The sequence below is a fragment of the Ursus americanus genome, chromosome 33 (assembly GCF_024610735.1).
Source record: "Ursus americanus isolate L20-20 chromosome 33, mUrsAme1.1.p, whole genome shotgun sequence".
NCBI classification, from domain to species: Eukaryota; Metazoa; Chordata; class Mammalia; order Carnivora; family Ursidae; genus Ursus; species Ursus americanus.
In genome coordinates, this window is record NC_142159.1 from 10,076,173 (window position 1) to 10,096,824 (window position 20,652).

At 44.0% G+C, this 20,652-nt stretch overlaps 1 protein-coding gene across 2 annotated transcripts in view; it reads left to right on the forward strand.

Annotated features, from left to right (window-relative positions):
- Positions 1–20,256: 20,256 nt before the first annotated feature.
- The window catches only part of EYA3 (EYA transcriptional coactivator and phosphatase 3), a 95,806-nt gene continuing 95,410 nt past the window's right edge, over positions 20,257–20,652 (forward strand). For both annotated transcript variants that reach the window (XM_045782706.2, XM_045782707.2), the window contains exon 1: positions 20,257–20,412. The gene's annotated coding sequence lies outside the window, so the exon portion shown is untranslated. The remainder of the gene's footprint in view (positions 20,413–20,652) is intronic.

Below are 20,652 nucleotides of genomic sequence, written 5' to 3' on the forward strand. Positions count from 1 at the left end.
ATTGGTCCAGGGTTGGGCCTGTGACTTAATCAGAATCCCTTCATGAAATTTGTCATATGGACATTAGAAGGAAGAAAATCTTTTTCTCTCTTCCTCCCCCCACCTCTCCCTCCCTGCCCTTCCCACAATCCCGCAAAGCATGAGATACATGGCAGTGAAGACTTGGTATGCCAGCAGCCATCTTGCTGCCTGAGAGAAAAGCCAAACAGAATCAAATAAACCTGAAAGATGGAATAAAAAGAGAGTTTGATGCCCTCCTGGATCCAGACGTGCCTCAAGTCCCATGGGATTCCTATTTTCCTTAAATTGGTCTAGACTGGATTTCTGACATTTGCAACCAAAAGAATCCTGGTCACGAACACATTGGCTCACTTTAATATGCAAACAGTAATTGGGTCTCTGGTGGCCTGAAGACAAGCCAACAAGCTGTGAATAGTAGAGCAGCCAGAGGCAAATACCATCGGGCCCTTGACCACTTCATGAAGCCGCTGAATTAACCAAGCCCAGAGCCCATCTCGTTATGTGGAAAACTAAAATTTCCTTATTGGTTAATTATTTTTGAAGTTTGATTTATTTTTATGACATGTAGCCAAAGCCTTCCCCTTTTCTAAGATTATTTTTTTGAGAGAGAGAAAGAGTGGGGGGAGGCACAGAGGGAGAGGGAGAGAGAGCCTCTCAAGTAGACTTACGGCTGAGCACGGAGCCCTATTCGGGGCTTGATCCCAGGACCCTAAGATCACAACCTTAGCTGAAATCAAGAGTCGGACTCTCAACTGACTGAGCCCCCCAGAGGCCCCCATCCCTTTTTTTTTTTTTTTAAAGTAAACTCTACTCCCAACGTGGGGCTCAAACTCATGACTCGAGATCAAGACTGACATGCTCCTGGGGTGCCTGAGTGACTCAGTCAGTTAAGCGTCTGCCTTAGGCTCAGGACACGATCTCAGGGTCCTGGGATCAAGCCCTACGTTGGGCTCCCCACTCATCAGGGAGTCTGCTTGTCCCACTCCCTCCGTCCCTCCCCCTGCTTGTGCACTCCCTCTTTCTCTCTCTGTCTCTCGAATAAATAAAATCTTAAAAAAAAAATGACATGCTCCACCCACTGAGCCACCCAGGCACCCCCAAAGCCATCCTTAAGTTGATCTCCAGCTGTCTCCCCCTAATTCCTGGGCTGTTGGCAAGAAATAGCATGGATGTAGGGTGACAACCTCTTGGCAAGCCCAAAGAACAGTGTTTTTCACAGTTACTCTTGCTCCTCTGGTACTATTTTTTCTCGCAGGCCCTCTCAGACACTTCTGGACACATTCCTGATTCCTCCATTCATCCAAGTATCACTAGCACTTAGCAGATTCTACTGGGGTTTGTGGGAAACAGGGCGAGTTCAGCATAGTATGGGCACTAACTTAAAATGATCTAGAAGACATTACTGTCCTGAAATTAGATGGGCCATTATTGCCAAGAGGAATTTCTTTCTGGCTGTATCCCTCCTTGCACTCAGCTCACTCCCATCTCCTCCAGCCTCTCCCTAGCTCCATTCCGGCTTCCTGCAGTCTACTCTGAAACTTCTTTTTTTTTTTTTTTTTAAAGATTTTATTTATTTATTTAACAGAGATAGAGACAGCCAGCGAAAGAGGGAACACAAGCAGGGGGAGTGGGAGAGGAAGAAGCAGGCTCCCAGCGGAGGAGCCCGATGTGGGGCTCGATCCCACAACACCGGGATCACGCCCTGAGCCGAAGGCAGGCGCTTAACCGCTATGCCACCCAGGCGCCCCTACTCTGAAACTTCTCATACTCCCTAACACAAAGGATTTTCCTCCCTGTACCAGACCCCAGGCTAAAGGTCAGGCTGAAACTGACCCACTGAACACTTGGTCACGTGCCCTTCAAAACAAAGGACCAACTACACTTGAAAATTACAGGGTTTTTTCCACTAATAAAATTCAATTCTTAGGCTAGGGTCCCTTTCCCACCTGTTTCGGGAAAGCCCAAGAGAATAGTATAAGACATAATTCTCCTGTCTCAAACAAAGTTCCAGAGACCATGGAAATTTTCTTTCCCCTTCTAGCTACACTGTACCTAGTTGCCCCTGTGTAAATATATGTATTTAATAACAATTTTATTTGAGATATAACTCACATATCACAAAACGTACCATTTTAAAGTGCACGACTCAGTGGTTTTTAGGATATTCACTCACAAGGTTGTGCAACCCTTGCTGCTGTCTAATTTCGGAACATTTTCATCATCCCCCAAAGAAAGTCTGTACCCATTAGTAGTCGCTTCCTATTTCTTCCTCCCCCAACTCCTAGCAGCCACCTTACAACTGATCTTAAGGGCAAACATTTAGTCTTTGACTATGAAGTACGATGTTAGCTGTGGGTTTTCTGTAGACACCCCTATATCAACCCGAGAGAGTTCCCTTCTACTCTTACTTTGTTGAGGGTTTTTTATCATGAAAGGGGGTTGGATTCCGTCAAATGTTTTCTATGCAACTGCAGGCATACCTCGGAGATATTGTGGCTTTGGTTCCAGACCATTGCAATAAAGCAAATATCACAATAAAGTGAGTCAAATGCGTTTTGGGGTTTCCCAGTGGGTGTAAGAGTTATGTTCACGCTATATTGTAGCTTATTACGTATGTGATAGCATCATGTCTAAAAAAACGTACAGACCTCAATTAAAAAATACTTTATTGTTAAAAGATGCTAACCATCATCTGCGCTTTCAGTGAGTCATAATATATTTATATAACAAATATAATAATAAGGACCAAGCTTGAATATCGAGAGAAGTACCAGGATGTGACACAGAGACATGAATGAGCAAATGCTGTTAGAAAAACGGTGTCGACAGACTTGCTTGACATGGGGTTGCCACAAACCTTCGATTGATCTGTGAAGTGCAATAAAGCAAAGAGCAATAAAACGGAATAAGCCTGATCTGAGACAATCATATTTTTGTCCTTTATCCTATTACTATGGCGTATCCCATTGAGTTCTGTGTAAATAGTACTGTGATTTTTTTTTAAAGATCTTATTTATTTATTTGACAGAGAGAGACAGCCAGCGAGAGAGGGAACACAGGCAGGGGGAGTGGGAGAGGAAGAAGCAGGTTCCCGGCAGAGGAGCCTGACGTGGGGCTCGATCCCAGGACTCTGGGATCACGCCCTGAGCCGAAGGCAGACGCTTAGCGACTGAGCCACCCAGGCGCCCCTACTGTGATGTTTTAACACAGTCTGGGTTGTTGTGTTAAATCATCGTCTTGGTTTATAAGCTCAGGTGTGCCTCATTTTAAGGAAATTTGACAGATCACAATCCAGACTTATAAACTATAGGCTTGGTTACTTAGGTTAACGCATTTTTTTTTTCCTCCTCTACAAAGCTTTCCTGAAGGAGAAAATTCATTGTAAGCCTATAAAGTATGAGGGAAAAATGAGATGCTTAGGCTTTTTAGAAACTATCTTTAGTGTCAATCCCCTAAGAAAAGCTACAGTATGTGTGATGACGTGTCGTCTTGGTTGGTGGCCTAATCGGTCAAAATGGGCCTTACTCGTCTGCCTTCGGCTCAGGGCGTGATCCTGGCGTTATGGGATCGAGCCCCACATCAGGCTCCTCCGCTAGGAGCCTGCTTCTTCCTCTCCCACTCCCCGTGCTTGTGTTCCCTCTCTCTCTGGCTGTTTCTATCTCTGTCAAATAAATAAATAAAATCTTAAAATAAAAATGGGCCTCACTGCAAAGTCTAAAGCCTCCTCAGGGATCCTGGAAGTCACCAAGGGGTGGTATTGATCACTGGCCTCTCAGAAGCAGGAGTCTCCTCTTTTTCTTTCCTTCCTTTCCTTTCCTTTCCCTTACCTTACTTTTTATTTTATTTTATTTTTTTATATTTTAGGAATCTCCCCTTTTGGCAGGAAAATAGAATAAAGTTCGAATAGAAATAATGGTCCACAGGAGTCCACCTTCTCCCTATTATTATTATTATTACTGTCATCATCATCATTTAATTCTCTCTTCTCGAACTTTCTGCTTCAAGAGGAGAAGTAGCTGCAGCAGATGTCACTCCAGATGGACTTGTGCATTCGGCTTGGCCAGTTGTCACTTCGAGGACATCTATTTTTGTGGTGTCCACCATTCTTTCCTTTGGGGAACTCTTGTCCACCCCACGTGATGCTCGCAGGGCTGCCAATCACAGGACTCTACCTTCCTGACCACAGGCATGACTCAACTCTAAGTCAACTAGACTTTCTCAGGGCTTTGGAAGCTTGAATGGAGACAGGCAGGGATGGAAGGTAGTTAGAGGTAAGTCATTTGATGTGTTTACTCTAAAGCAGTGGTTCTCATATGTGGTCCCTGGACCAACAGCATCAACATATGGGAACTTGTTAGAAATACAAATTCCCGGGCCCTGCACCACACCTCCTGAATCAGAAATTCTAGGGTAGGCCCTGGCGGTCTGTGTTTTGTATTTTGTTCTGAGTTTATTGATTTTTTTTTTTTAAGTAATCTCTGTACCCAATGTGGGGCTCAGACTTATGACTTGTGACCCTGAGATCCAGAGTCGCGTGCTCTTCCAACTGAGCCAACCAGGCGCCCCAGCCATCTGTGTTTTAACAAGCCCCCCAGATGATTTTGCCCTAGAGAAACTGGAAGTTTCTGCTAGTGGGATTCCCAGAGCTTAGCTGGATCTCGTCCGGCGATATCTTGGGGTGAAGGTTACTATTACCACAAGAAAGAAATCATGGATAATGGAAGACGACTAGCAGTTTTTGTCACATTTTTTAACCCTGAGTCTTACATTCCTGTGTTGAAAGCTCCAATGCCTTCAGGGAAGAGCAGGTGATAACCAGACAAAGCAATCTGGGTGTGAGACTAGGAGTGAGATAACTGGGACTGGGACAAAGTGGGGAGGACCACATCCTGTCTGAAGCGGGCTAGTTGCCTACCCAATATCCTTTCTCTCCTTCTTTGCTAACAGACCTACTCCAAGTTTATTTTGGTGGTAGTGTAACGAGCAGATCAGTCACGATTTTCTAAGCTAGTCATGAAATTGCTGTTTTCTAGTGTCCCCAGCCAATGAGAGTGTTAGGAAATTCTACTGGGGCACTTCTGGGAAAGCTCTTGCTTTCCCAGTAAAGAGTCAGCCACGACTGGAGCCTCCCCTCACTTGTTCTTCCTACTTTGAACGTGGGTGTGCTGCCTGGAGCTGGGCAGCCATCTTATGACTGCGGGGGCAGGGCAAGCGTGAGGGGGAAGGCCAGAACTGCAGTGATACCCAGTCAGAGAGAACCAAGGCCAGAGGCTGCCTGCCTCCAGACCTTCTGTTACATGGAAAAAAACAAAAACACCTGTTTGCTGAAGCAGTTTAAAACTGGTTTATCTTCATCAGTTCATGGTCATTAGAAACTGATTTAATCCTTCCAGAGTTTTTCTGTGTGCATACTTACTTTGTAAAGGTGTAAAATACATACACTGCTTTGCAACAGCCTGTTTTTCAGATGTACAATAAATAATGGGCAATATTGTACAACATTAAAATAACGTGCGATATTGTAAGCATCCTTCCCTGACATGTACTATTGCTTAACACTTTCGTTCTGATGGCTGCAGAGTATCCATTGTGTGACAATAGTATAATGCATCCACTCAGTTTTTTTATCGTTGGACATTCAGGTAGTTTACGGGTTGGTTTTTGTTTTGTTTTTGAGGGGGAAGTTTGCTCTTATAAACAATTCCATAGAACATCCTCGAAACTAGCTTGTAAACTTCTGAGTATATCCTTGTATTACATTCCTGATTATTTCCTTAACTTCCTAGAAGTACAATGACTGGGTCAAAAGGTAATAAATACCACACTCTCTTAAGTAAAATGGTACACTTGCCTTTGGTTCTGTTTCGGCTACTGTGAGTAACCAGCCATTCATTTATTCATTATCCATTCACGTAAGAAGCCCAAGAGGCTGGGCTAGGCACCAAGGGTCACTAAATGGTGAGTCACATGTGGTCCCTGTCTTCAAGGAGCTCAGGATGGAATGGCAGAGACAGGTGGGACAAGAGGCATGACAAGATGGAGTGGAAAGAGTGACAGTTGTGGTAGGCAGCTCTGACAAGGTTCCAAACGGCCCCATCTCCTGGTATTCATGTGCTTGTGTAATTCCCTGTCTATCGGGAGGGCTGGACCCAGTGAGTTGCTTCTAGTGAATGAAATGTGACAAAAGCGATGAATGTCACTTCTGTGAGCAGGTTACCAAGGACTGTGACATCCATCTTGCCGGCACTCTCTCTTGGCCTTCTCATTTGCTCGCTCTGATGAAGCCAGCTGCCGTGCTTGCTTGACGGAGAGGCTTCCATGGCAAGGAACCGAGGGAGGCCTCTGGCCAGCAGCTCTTGAGGAACTGAGGCCTCTGTCTGGCAGCCTGTGAGGAAGCGAGTCCTGCCGACCTTCACGTGGGCTAGGAAACAGATCTTCTCTAGATGAACCTGAAGATGAGCGAGCACTCAGCTACACCATGCCTGACTGCCTCACCCACAGAAACTGTGAGATAATGAATGCACGTGGCTTTAAGCCAGTCTATTTTGGGGAAATGTGTTATGCAGCAACGGAAAACTCATGCCAAGGGAAATGGTACAAACAAGCACAGTGTGTGAGAGGTATACACGTGAGTGCGGGGCCCCAATCCACTGAACTGGTATGATGTCTGAGAAGAGCGCAGGCTTGCCTTGCAATTTGCAGGCTAAGAAGGCATTAGTTCGGGGAAGAAGGGAGAGCATGCATTTCCAGGCAAAGTTCGCAGAGCAATGGAGCTTTGTGTCCTTTTCCCAAACCTGTTACCAGCTTACTTGTCACAGCCTTGATGAAAGGCAAATTTTTAGAATTTTAGCTCCAGTATAGTTCATACAGAGTTGTGTTAGTCTCAGGTGCGCAATACAGGAATTCAACCATTCCATACATTACTCAGTGCTCATGAGGATAGGTGTCCTCTTAATCCCCTTCACCCATTTCATTCATCCTTCCACCCGCCTCCCCTCAGGTGACCCTCTGTTTGTTTGATTAGAGGTGAATATACTGTGGAATCACCAGAGCGTATGTTCCGGGGCCCCTCACCTGCTCATAACCGTTCCAAAGCCCGGGAAGGGCCCAGGTAGTTTTGTATGGATAGTTTTGTATTCTTTTTCTTCAAGAGGTCTGGTGACTTCTGGCCTCTGTCTCAATGGATCTGCCAAGACCTTTTCACCGCCCCTCCCTCAGCCCTCCATCTACAGCACAGACTCCACCAGCATATTTTTTTGGTATTTTATTTGGCTCTGTTTCTCTGAAAATTGTTTCTTAGCAGCCTAGCCTTCACTTCCTTAACCCAAGGGCCCTATTCTTGAACTCTTTAATCGTCTTGACTAATGGTTTTGACGTTTCTCAGAGTTTTCCTTTTCAGTAGTGGTGTCCAGAACGGATGTGTTTTTCTAAGTAGCAAATCTGGCTCCGTACCAAATGGCATCGGAGCAGGGCACTTGGGTGGAGCTGACTAAACCGCAGGGAGAGTCTCTCTGGCCTGTTTTGCCCCACCCCAACTTCAGAATGACAAAGGTTTGGAGAAATAAAAGAGGGAGTAACTAGAAAGAAGGTTGAAGGGTCAACAGGAGAGGGGGAACCTTGCTATTTCCTGGGGTGGGACATCTCTGTTAGGATGCTGCTGGCCGTATTTCAAGATGGTGATGGTCTCCCCGAGGGAAGGAAACTGACACCATCTATGCCTATTCTGCGTCAGGTACCTGGGGTTTCCTGCCATTATCTCATGGAATCACTACATCGCTTCAGGTTAAAAGCAAGACTCCCCATTTTATAGCTAAAGAAACTGAAGGTCAGAGATGAGAGGCAATGAGCATGCAGGTCCAGGCCCAGCTGACTTGAGAGCCCACTCCTTGGCCCCACCTCGGGACGCCCCATCCTTTACTGGTTCTTTCAGGGGGCATATCACCTACATTGAAGTTCTAGATGAAAATCGGTGGGCATTGCAGCAAACTTCCACCTGGAAACAACTTTCATAAATGAAAACTTCAGGTAGGCTTAAGTCCTGTTTCTGGAAAATATGTCTAAATGAAGAAGACCCACCAGGGTGCTGAGAGCCGTCCTAGGGTTGGGATTCACTTCTTAAGAGAAAAAAAGAAAATGGCAAGAGAAGGCAGGAGATCTAAGCCCCAGTGTAGAAAATTGGGATTGAGAGGCATGGGGCTAACAATGAAAGCCATGAAAATAATAAGCACTATTTACTGAGTGCTTACAAAGGACCAGAATGCACTAACCAGATAATTAGTGCATCTTTTTTTAAAAAAAGCTTTATTTATTTATTTATTTATTTATTTATTTATTTATTTATTTATTTGACACAGAGAGAGACAGCCAGTGAGAGATGGAACACAAACAGGGGGAGTGGGAGAGAAAGAAGCAGGCTCCCAACGGAGGAGTCTGATGTGGGGCTTGATCCCAGAACGCCAGGATCAAGCCCTGAGCCAAAGGCAGATGCTTAACGACTGAGCCACCCCGGTGCCCCTAGAGTCAGTGTGTCTTAGTCTCACAACAACTCTACCAAAAAGGTAGGATTAGCATTCCTACTTTAAGTTGGGAGCCTGAAGATGAAGAAACTTACACACAGGGAGGCAGGAGTGATGCAGGACGTGAACGTAGGTGTGTCTGGCTCCAAAGGCATTGCTTTTAACCATTGGGCTTTACTAATTCCAGGAGAATAGGGGTGGGAGAAACGTAGTTCCTGTGAATGAAGTTAACACTGCAAAGTGGGGGTTAGCAAGTGCCGTAACTCGAGAAGGTGTGGCTTCAGGGTGGCTAGGGCTCCCCCAGGCCTGGTTCTCTGGGGCAGCAGAGGTGACCCAGGAGACTCTTGGCAGCCAGCAGTTGAGTGCTGTGTGTGGAAGAAGCTCTCGGGACCAGAGTAAGTGGAGAGAAGCAGAGTCTTTGTCACATCCATGGACTTCTCTCCATATTGGCTTGATGAGTAAGGGCTTAGGCCTCAGGGATACTGCTCTGAGGCTGGACCGGGAAGCTGGAGCTCGCTGGCCCTCCAGGTTCTACCGCCCCAGACCGCTGGAGCCACACACCTGTGTTGCAGTCCTGCCCCTCCACCTTCTGAGACTTCAGCTTAGCGATTTAGCAATCTTAAGTCCCAGTTTCCTATAAAGTGGGGATAATCAGAGTAATAAAGGATAATTAGGTCATTGGGAGAATTCAGTGAGGTGATGGATACGCAGGACGAACCCAGTGCCTGGGATCCGGAGCTCTTGGTAAATGGCAACCATATTACTATGAGATCCCATGATCAGTGGAGCAGGTGTGGCTTTTTCTACTTTCCACTTGTTTTCACTCTCGTGGTCTACTTTGTAGGTGAGACTGTAGTTCAATGAGGGAGTAAATTTAATGCCTCTTTCCTTTTTTCCTTTGTTCGTACTCTGAAAGCTTTTTACTGGTTTTCTGGTTCACAGCTCATTTCACAGTTGTGATTTGTCTCTTGCCTGGAAGATTTTAACTGGCATATAAAAGCAAGAGATTTTTCATGCTAGGAATTTTGTCTACACCATTTTCGATTTTTAAAAAAAATTTTAATTTTAAGTAATCTCTACACTCTAAAGTGAGGCTCGAACTCACAACCCTGAGATCAAGAGTCACATGCTGTACCAACTGAACACGCTAGGTGCCCCACACGTCTCTTGTAGACAAAACATTGGATCAGCTATGGTTCATTGATTAAAAATACCAGTGACTAATTCCGGTCTTAATGACAGCAATAACAACAACAAAAATATGTTTTTAGGAAGATATGGAATAGCTCTCTGAAGAAAAGACTGACAGTCAAGTCTCAGCAAAAGCATACAGGGTAGCTGCAGGATCTAGGTAGTGGGCAGTGATGAGCAGTTTCTCCAGGAACTATCACATGTGCCTTGTGTCGATCTATCCAAGGTTAAATTCTTCCAAGAGACTGTCTGACGGACCTGAGTTGTGTTGTGTACCTACCCCCTTGTTCAGGGAAGGAGAGGGCACCTTGACTGAAATTCACGGTAAGTGAGCAGACACTGGGGGAGAGAAATGCTTGGAAGGCAGGTGGAGGCTGCTGTTACTGGAAGAGGGGTGTGTACGCTGGGTGAACACAGATAGCAGGTGTCCTCTACAAATATTTTTCTCTCTGTCTTGAAATACCAAGATTCAGAATTTTTCAAGAGTTCTCAAATATGCAGAATTGCTGAAAGAATAAAACAAGATATGTCCATCTAAATTCCACAATGCTAACATTTTGCTACATTTGTTTTAATTTTGCTTTGCATTTTTAAATTTGGTGAACTATTTGACAAGGGCAAACATTATGGCCCTTGACTCTTTAAATACTTCACGTATCTCCTGAGGATAACCCTACTCTACTACGTAAATGCAATACCATTACCACACCTAAAAAAGTTAATAAATATTCTGTAATATCTTACAGAAAGTTCATGTTCAAATTTCCTCAATTGATATAAAAATGCATTTTATAGATTTTTTTTCAAATTAAAGATCAAAGTTCACTCATTGCACTTGGTTGTTGGGTTTATTTATTTATTTATTTATTTTTAAAGATTTACTTATTATTTGAGAGAGAGAGAGAGAGAAATCGAGGGGAGGGGGAACGGGTAGAGGGAACAGGAGAGAGAGAATCCCAAGCAGACTCCCCACTGAGCTCAGAGCCCCATGTGGGGCTCAATCTCAAGACCCTGAGGTCATGACCTGAGCTGAAACCAAGAACAGGATGTTTAACCAACTGAGCCACACACCTGTGTTGGGATCCTGCCCCTCCTCCTTCTTTATTCCCAGGTACCCCTCTTTGTTCTCGCTCTTTTTTAAGATTTTATTTATTTATTTATTTATTTATTTATTTATTTGTCAGAGAGAGAGAGAAAGAGAGCACAAACAGGGGGAACATCAGGCAGAGGGAGAATTGGGCTCCTCAAAGAGCAAGGAGCTCGATGCAGGACTCAATCCCGGGACCCTGGGATCATGACCTGAGCCAAAGGCAGACGCTTAACTGACTGAGCCACCCAGGCGCCCCTCTGAATTGCTTTTTAAACTTAATCTGTCTGTGTGTTTGCCTTGACAGCACATATACTGATTTTAATCTATTAGAGTCTTATATTTATTTTCTTACACATTTTTTCACATAAAGGAATGTATTTGGATGTATTACTAAATTGAAGAGAATCTGCCCAGACATTTTTTAAAAAGATTTTATTTATTTAAGAAAGAGAGAGAGAGAGAGCAGGTGCACAAGCGGGGGAAGGGGCAGAGGGAGAGGGAGAGAGAGAATCTCAAGCAGACTCCTTGCTGAGTGAGGAGCCCAATGGAGGGCTCAATCTCTTGACCTTGAGATCACGACCTCAGTCAAAATGAAGAATTGGATGCTTAACCGACTAAGCCACCCAGACACCCCTGCCCAGACTTTTATACTGTTCAAGTTAATTAGATCTAACTCAGCAAGGTCATAATCAGTGGCTTAATTTATTTTAAACTAGGGGGCACCTGGGGGGCTCAGTTAGTTGGGCATCCAACTCTTGGTTTGGGCTTGGGTCATGGTGGCAGGGCTGTGGGACTGAGCTCCTCACTCAACGTGGAGTCTCCTTGGGATTCTTTCACCCTCCCTCTCCCTCCCCCTCTGCTCTTCCCTGCACTCGCTCTCGCTCTCTCTCAAATAAATAAATAAATATCTTTTTTTAAAAGAGAAAAAATTTATCACTAAACTGGAATAAAATTAACCTTCTATAACAAACATAGTTTACAGCTTTAAGTGAATAACCACTGTTTTCTGTTTTATTTTATTTTATTTTTTTTAGAGAGAGTATGAGCAAGGGGTGAGGGGCAGAGGGCAAGGGAGAGAGAGAGAGAATACCAAGCAGACTCCAGGCTCAATAAGGAGCCCAATGCTGGGCTCGATCCCACAACCCTGAGTTCATGACCTGAGCCCAAACCAAGAGTCCAATGTTTAACCAACTGTGATACCCGGACACCACCCCCCTTATCTTTCTAAACAGAGGAGAATGGATAACCCAGTGCGTGGCTTTCTCCAAAGCACTTGGATTAATGGCTTCTTACCTTCTCAAGTTTCCTTATAAAGATCGGGATTTTAGGGTCCATTACGATTTTTTTCTGTATTTCTAAACTCGTGAAAGCTTCATAGCATAGCTTCTATATCTCCATTCTTTTCTGATTTTTAATCATTTATATAATTCCAAGCACTTTACATATTTTTAATTTTCATACAACTCTATGAGATAAGGACTTTCCCCCTCCTCTTCCTCCTTCTCCTCCTTCTTCTTCAATAGGCGCTTTTAAAAATCTCCATTTTATAGGTGAGAAATATGAGGTACTGAGAGGTTATTTGACCTGTGTGGTGTCTTACAACTCTCAGGGGGAGAGCCAGCAAATTTTGGGAGAACAGACACAATCTCTCTAAAGAGGCCTTGTTCTTAATCTCTACACATTCTCACTTTAGGAGAAAAGAAACAAACAGAAACAAAACAACCCCAGCAAACTTTCCCAGTATGTGTAACATAGAAATGAATAGTCTCCTTCATCCTTATCGACAAGAATTATCCATTGCTAACTGTTTATGTTTTAATTTAAAATCTAACAGAGTACAAATACACAGATAACAGCATTCTTGGAGGAGAACACAGACATAATTAGAAACAAATATTAATCTCGCTGGCAGGAAACTTCCAAGAGGCTTCAGTCTGACCCATCTCTAGACTAGAATAAGGGATAGGGAAGGCTGGAATTGGACAGGGATAAGGGGTGGGGATGACTCAGCTTAGTTGTGGGCAACCGCCAGGATCCCCACAGCAAGGAGTCCCCTGAACAAGAGGGGAACCAGGAGTGGGACTAGGAGGCCAAAGTGGGTCAGACTAATATTAAATACCGTGAAAACAGGGCAGAAGCCAGGTATTCCAGATGAATCCAGCCAGAAAGGATGATCCAGCATCAGTAAGGGAAGGAGCTGGTCTGTGGGTCTCTTGTTGCCCACTCACAATTATGTGGTTTCAAGGCTGTGCCAAGACAGCTGCTATTGGGCATATGTGCAAGAAGATACTATCTCAAGTATGTTAATCAAAATAGAAAGGCATCCTGGTAGAAGAGTGTTGGACATGGCAGGGATATGACCATGAGCGGGAAGACGGCATCCAGAAGTGGTTAAAGTGGGGGCCATTGTAGGTAGTATGAGAATGGGTATTACAATGGCCTAAGTCAGCAGTTCTCAAATGTTTTGATCTTAGGATCCCTTAACACTCCTAAAAATTATTGTGAGCCCCAAAGAGCTTTTGTGTAAATGGGTTATAGCTATGAATATTTGCTCTTTTACAAATTAAAACAGAAATTTTGAAAGTAAAGCACATATTTGAATACCTATTCCTTAGTCATCAGAGCAATAACATCATCACATAGTCTCTGGGAGAATAAGAGTGAAAAAGTAAAATACTGAGTTAGCAGTATTTTCAAATACTTTTTATTTCAATCACTGCCTGATAGTTTCTTGGAGACCTCCATACTTGAAGAACCACTGGTTCAGGTAATATGTAGCATCTTATATTTAGGTAGTACTCGATAGTTTACAAAGTCCTTGAATCAGGAGAAATATTCTTATTCCAATTTTATAGCTGGAAAGCACACCGCTGTGAGAGCAGGGGAGAGACCCAGCAGAGAAGGAACCCTGGCTCCGAAGGGTTCTTGCTGAGATGGTGCTCGGGGACACTTCACTGCAGCAACTGCGCTTTCTAAGCTTCCAATGATTCCTGGGACTGGTCATGTTCACTTGGGTCCTGGAAAGCTGTCGAACTGTCTGGAACTCCAGGCTGTCTGGGGGAGTGAAAGGCCCTTGCCTCTAACATCAGGTGCTCAGATATCCATGTGAGGGACTCTAATGTAGGCATCAGGTAGATATGGAAAAGTCTACCTAGAAGGCAGAGAGAGTGGGAACTGAGCTTTTTTTTTTTTTATTTTAATGCTGTACCTTCTCATGTTTCCCCCTAGGAAATCATTCTAGGTGTTTAAAGCAGAAAGCAATTATTTTAGTTAAACAGATGTTTAGAAAACCGTTGGAAAATCTGAAGGAGAGAGCTTTAGGAGGCCAACTGGGGGATTCTGATCTCAAGAATATACTTCTATAACTAAGGTTCTGGAGTCAGAAAGCTAGGACGGGGGAACGGCCTTCCTGGTCTCTCTTCCTACATCTACCTTTCTAACACATGGAGCTGGAGATAAAAACTGAAATACTGCCACAGAAAAACCCCCATCTCCAGTGATGATCCTATTGACCAGTAGAAACAGCCAAGTGCAGGAAAATGGCCTTTTTCTCAATTCTCTTGTAAATCTGACCCAAGGGCCTCTAATTGGCATTACCTAGTTTTCATCCAGAACCCCAGTGGTAAGGGAGCCTGAGAAGTGCCATCTTGAACCTTCCCAGATCGGCAGCGTAGGAAGGCTCACTAGAAAGAAGTGGGAACGGAGGCCCCACTGAACCTTTGCAACACACAACATTTCTGACCAGAGATTGATTGGAACGTGAGCTCCACAAGGGCAGGAGTTTGGTCCGATTTGTTTTCTGCTGTGTCCTCACAGTCTAGACTATTACAAAGTAGCTGCAAAATCAATAGGTAGCTACACATCAGAATGGATGTTTCCGCAGGACCTGTTCTGGGGAACATCAGGCCGACTACAGTAGAGGCAACAGGTCTGACAATGGCTGGGTCTATCTGGATGACCTCTACGGCTGCTTTGACCTATAGACTAGGATGGAAGTGTTCCTGTGTCAGCATAATGCGCTAGCTCCATCCATGTCACTGCAAATGGCACAATTTCATTCTTTATTATGGCTGAGTAATACTCTCGTGTGTGTGTGTGTGTGTGTGTGTGTGTAACATCTTATTTATCCATTCATCAATCTATGCACAATGGGTTGTTTCCATAATCTGGTTATTGTAGATACTGCTGCTATAAACATTGAGGTGCTAAAAACATTGGGGTGCATGTATCCCCTTGGATTAGTATTTTTGTATTCTTTGGATAAATACCTGGTCGTGCGATTGCTGGGTCATAGGGTAGTTCTATTTTAGATTGCTTTTAAAAAAATTAATTATTGTAGCAAGAACACATAACATAAAATTTACCATCTTAACCATTTTAAGTGTATAGTGTATACTGAACAACAATTCCCCTCTGTCCCCCCACCCCAGCCCCTGGTAACCACTATTCTACTTTCTATGTTAATGAATTTGACTACTTTAGATACTTCGTGTAGGTGGAATCATATAGTATTTGTCCTTTTGTGACTGGCTTATTTCACTTAGCATAATGTCCTTAAGGTTCATCCCTATTGTTTTTTGTTTTGTTTTTAAAATATTTTATTTTTATTTATTTTATTTATTTATTTATTTAATTTATTTTTAATTTATTGTGAGAGAGAGAGAGAGCAAGAGTGCGTGTGCACGCGCATGAGGTTCGGGGAGGGGCAGAGAGACAAGCAGGCTCCCTGATGAACAGGGAGATGAGCAGGGAGCCCGATGCTGGACCCAGGATGCTGGGATCATCACCTGAGCCAAAGGCAGATGCTTAACTGACTGAGCCACCCAGGCGTCCAAAGTTCATCTTTATTGTAGCATGTGACAGGATTTCCTTTTTAAGGCTCCATAGTATTCTGTTGTACATATACACCGCATCTGTTTATCCATTCATCTGCTGATGGACACTTGGGTTGCTTCCACTTCTTCGCTATAGTGGCTAGTGCTGCTACAAACATGCGTGTGCAAATATCCCTTTGAGACTCTGCTTTCGATTCTTTTGGATAATTTACTCGGAAATGGGAATGCTGGATCATACAGTAATCCTTTTTTATCCCACCAACTACCAATTGCTTTTAGAGGTTCAACTGTCATGTGTATAATAAGATATTGTCTTAAATACAACAGAGAAGTGAACAGAAACAAAACCCAGACCATAGCGCTTCAGATATACCAATCAGGAGAGTTTAAATTGGTAACTGTTAACAAAACACTGATCATACATTCACCGTGTTTTTTAAAAAATGGAAATATATAATTTACAGATCTTATTTTTAGACACTTTCAGTGTAATTAAGCTTGTGTTTTGATTTACATTTGTATTTGTTTAGGAAGACCTCACTATAGGGGCACCTGGCTGGCTCAGTTGGAAGAGCATGCAACTCTTGGTCTCAGGGTCATGAGTTCAAACCCCATGTTGGGTGTAGAAATTATTTAGAAATAAATAAATAAACTTTAAAAAAAGACTTGGCCATAATATTTTTAGATTATTTCATTGTTTGTTTTTTAAAGATTTTATTTATTTACTTGAGAGAAAGAGAGAGAGCACCAGCAGCGGGAGGGGCAGACTCCCCACCGAGGGGGGAACCTGACGCGGGGCTCGATCCCTGGACTCCAGGATCATGACCTGAGCCAAAGGGTGGATGCTTAACTGACTGAGCCACGCAGGGACCCCATTTTTAGGCTATTTTAACAGCCTTTCTTTTGTATTAAATTTTTAATGAAATATTTGAAATATTTCAAATCTACGGAAAATAATATAACAAATATCTACTTAAACCCAACTCAAGTAAAATCATATTTTTTGGCATATTTCTTTAGATCTGTCCCCAAGAGTAGTGCAGTAGGTCAGGAAAAAAAAAACAATAAACATTTCCACTTCTACCGACTGTGACCGCAAGTAAAGATTCATGAAAAAAGAGAAAAGAAACAAGTAAGTAAAATGAATTCATACATGGATACATAAACTCTTCCTGTAGTTTGAGAGAAATCACAAGCTCTGAAGTCACATAGACCCGGGTTCAAGTCCTGGGTTTGCTTGTTGCCAGTTGTGTGGTCTTGAGAAAGTTCTTTAACCCATCTTTTTTTTTTTTTTTTTTTTTAGGATTTTGTTTATTTGAGAGAGAGAGTGCACATGAGCAGGGGTGAGGGAGGGGCAGAGGGTGAGGGAGAAACAGACTCCCCACTGAGAAGGGAGCCCGACCCAGACCTGATCCCAGGACCCTGAGATCATGACCCGAGCCAAAGGCAGATGCCCAAACGACTGAGCCACCCCAGGTACCCCTCCTTAACCTATCTTTGCCTCAGTTTTCTCATCTGTAAAATGGAGATAATCATAATACTTCCCAGGTTTGTTGGGATGATTGAAAGAGAAATATGAACACACATATTTAACATGTACAGTAAGTGACACAGAGCAAAGCTTCAATAAATACTAGTAATTACTTATTTTATTTATTGAGCACCTAGTATATGCCAATCACTCTTTTAGTACTGAAAATTCAGCAGTGCACAAGAAAGATAAAGACCTCAGTAGGGGCGCCTGTGTGACTCAGTCAGTTGGGCGTCTGCCTTTGGCTTGGGTAATGATCCCAGGGTCCTGGGATTGAGCCCCGCATAGGGCTCCCCACGCTGTGAGAAGCCTGCTTCTCCCTCTCTCTCTGCCTGCCACTCCCCCTGCTTGTCCTCTCTCTCTCTGTGTCAAATAAACAAATAAAATCTTAAAAAAAAAAAAGACCCCTGTGCAGCTTACTTTCTAGTGATAGGCAATAAACAAACAAGGTGATTTCAGACGGTGATAAGGACCCTGAGGAAAACGTATGGGAAGGGGATGCAGGAACTACTTTAGACAGCAGACAGGAGGCCAGGGGAGGCCCATGGGAAGGCTTCAGGGGTGAATTTAACTGAGAGTAGCAGAAAGAATCAGTCATTGGAAGGTTTGGGGAGGAGTGTTGGAGAGAGCAGGAACAGTGCGTGCTTAGGCTCTGAGGTAATAAAGCTTGGTTTGTACAGGAAGAAAGGACAGGATGGCTGGAACTGTATTTGAGGGGAAGGGAGGCTGGGCATGACATCTGAGAGGGAGAACGGGTCAAGAAGGGCCTTGTGAACCACAGATTAGAGCTTAGATTTTATTCTTTTTCTTTTTAGATTTTATTCTTAAGGGGCTGTGAAGACATTGGAAGGTTTTTATTGTTAGTATGTACAACACTCTTTGCTCTCAGGAGGAATTTGTGTGCTTTTCTGCGGCCCTGTTCTAGAATTATGTATGGGTATATGCTTTAGGAATAACTGTTCTGGGAAATAGCACACTGGTTCCCCACGGGCTCCCCCTGGTGGAATTGGTGGCTCAGTTTGTATAGTTTAAGATGAGCAAAAGCAAAGTAAATGGGCAATTTATCTTTTCAGTCAACAAACATTTATTGGGCACCCACAAGGTGCTAGGCTCTGTTCTAGTGCTGGAATACATCTGTGAACAAAACACGGACACCTGTGTTCTCCTGGAGCTTACATTTTGGTGTGTGTATGTGGGAGAAAGACATTTAACCAAATTTACCAGCAAATTGTTGGATGGGATAAATGTATTTGAGAAAACATAAGGGAGGATTGGGCTAGAAAGTGCAGGGAGGGTGGTGGTGCTTCAGTTTCAAATACAGTGGCAGGGAAGTTCTCATTAAGAGGGTAACATTTGAACAAAGATGTAAAGGAGGTGACAGGGTAAATGATCGTAACGGTTATCTGGGGGAAGTTCATCCCAGGCAGAGAGATCAGCAAGCACGAAGGGCCTGAGTTTATGTGCAGGTTTGAGGAATAGCAGGGAGGCCAATATGCCTTGAAGTAGGGGGATAATGGAGAGCAGGAGATGAGATTAGTTGTACTTGGGTGGGGGGAGGACGGTGTCACATCTTGGGGGGCTTCTAGACCAGTTTAAGGATTTTTTGTTTTCCTTGAAAATAGTACTCCAGGAGCACCTAGGTGGCTCGGTTGGTTAAGCGTCTGCCTTGGGCTCGGGTCATCATCTCTCCTGGGATCAAGCCCCATGCTGGGCTCCCTGCTCGGCTGGGAGTCTGCTTCTCCCTCTTCCTCTGCCCCCTGCTTGTGCTCTCTCTCTAGCTCTATCTATCTCAAATTAATAAATAAGATCTTAAAAAATTAAAAAGAAAATAGGAGTCCATTGGAAAAGAGACATGATCTGCTTAAGGTTTTAACAGAAGCTTGTTGCCATAATAGATCATGTAAAAGTAAGGGTATAAAAAAGAGCAGTCACACATTATCTGTGGCTTTTACCAAGAGAGGCAGTGAATGGTCAGATTCTGAACAAATTTTGATGGCAGATTCTGCAGAACTCATTGATGAATTTGACGTGGGGGTGTAAAAGAGGAGTCGAGGATCTTAATAAATGACATTACTTAATAAATTGTTGTCATAGGAAGAGGTGATCAAAGAATATATAGTCAAAAATGTAGAAAAAAGTATTTTAGGGGCGCTTGGGTTGCTCAGTCAGTTGAGCATCCACCTCTTAATCTCAGCTCAGGTCTTGATCTCACCGTGGAGAGTTCAAGTCCCACATTGGGCTCTGTGATGGACGTGGCGTCTACTTAAAGAAAGAGAAAAACAGAAAAAAAGTATTTTGGAGGTGTGTCAAGCAGTGTAAAAATAGTGTGTAATTTTTCTGGATTTTGTGGTATTTGTTAAGTTTTAAAAATTTGTAATTTGTGATTTATTTTCTCACTCCAAAGATTCATTTTTATAACTCATATTGTATTTGTAATTTTGGATTTTTTTAAAACAGGGCCCTCAAATTGAATAAATCTCAAGCCCCTGAATTCAACCCAGCTCCTTGCTCATATTTGGGTAGTAATTTAAACTTAGTGAAGCATTAATAAATATTGTTTCTGATAAAATTATTACATAAAATAATGTGCACGAAACAGAAGTCATTGTAAGATTAATACAATATTAGAAATAAACTAATAGTGGGGATTAAAACACGACCCTGGTCTCGCCTCCCCACCAGTGTCTTCCAAAACGTCTCACCCATTCTTCCTCCCACAGTTTTTCTAAACCTATCACATATATCCGGCATTTCTTCTCACGAGCACTTTGGGGAAACAGGCATTACACGAATTTTAAAAGACCTTCTAAAAATATGAATGCTGAAATATTCTTTATCTGGGCGGCTTGTGCCTCAGCAGCACCAACGCCCGCTCGCAACAAGAATCAGCCTCTCAGCAGTAAGCCCGCCCAGGCTCCCCGCGGGGCGGGGCGGGGCGGGGCGGGGCGGGGCGGGGCGGGGCGGGGCGGGGCGGGGCGGGGCTCCCGGGAGGGCGGAGTGGGCGGGGTCTAGGCCCTTCCTCGCCCCGCCCCGTGAGGCCTGACACATGCGCCCAGAGGTTTCTGGTGGAACGAGGTGTGGATTGTGAGGTGACCCTGGCCGCTGCTTCCGGTTCCTAGGGATGCGCATCCGGGTCACGCTAACGCCGCGGTTTCCTCCATCCGCTTGGTTCTGCTGTGAGTCTGGACCAGTACCCATGTCCTGCTTTGGGGCCTCTGCAGCCTTAGGGTGAGCCTCCGCCGCAGCAGGGTCTGAATGCGGCCGGTCGAATGCAGCCTGTAGGGGGACGGGTGAAAAGTTCTGTCCCGGTCCCTGTGGGTTGGGGTTCTCTTTGCCTGTCCCTTGTCCCTGCAATGCTTCCCTCACTTTAACCCTTTCCCTCGCCGGCCTCGCCTCTTTCACCTCCCCGTAGCCTTGCTCGTCCCCGCGCACCTCTCGCCTGGCTGTTTTCCTCATTTTCATCCGCCG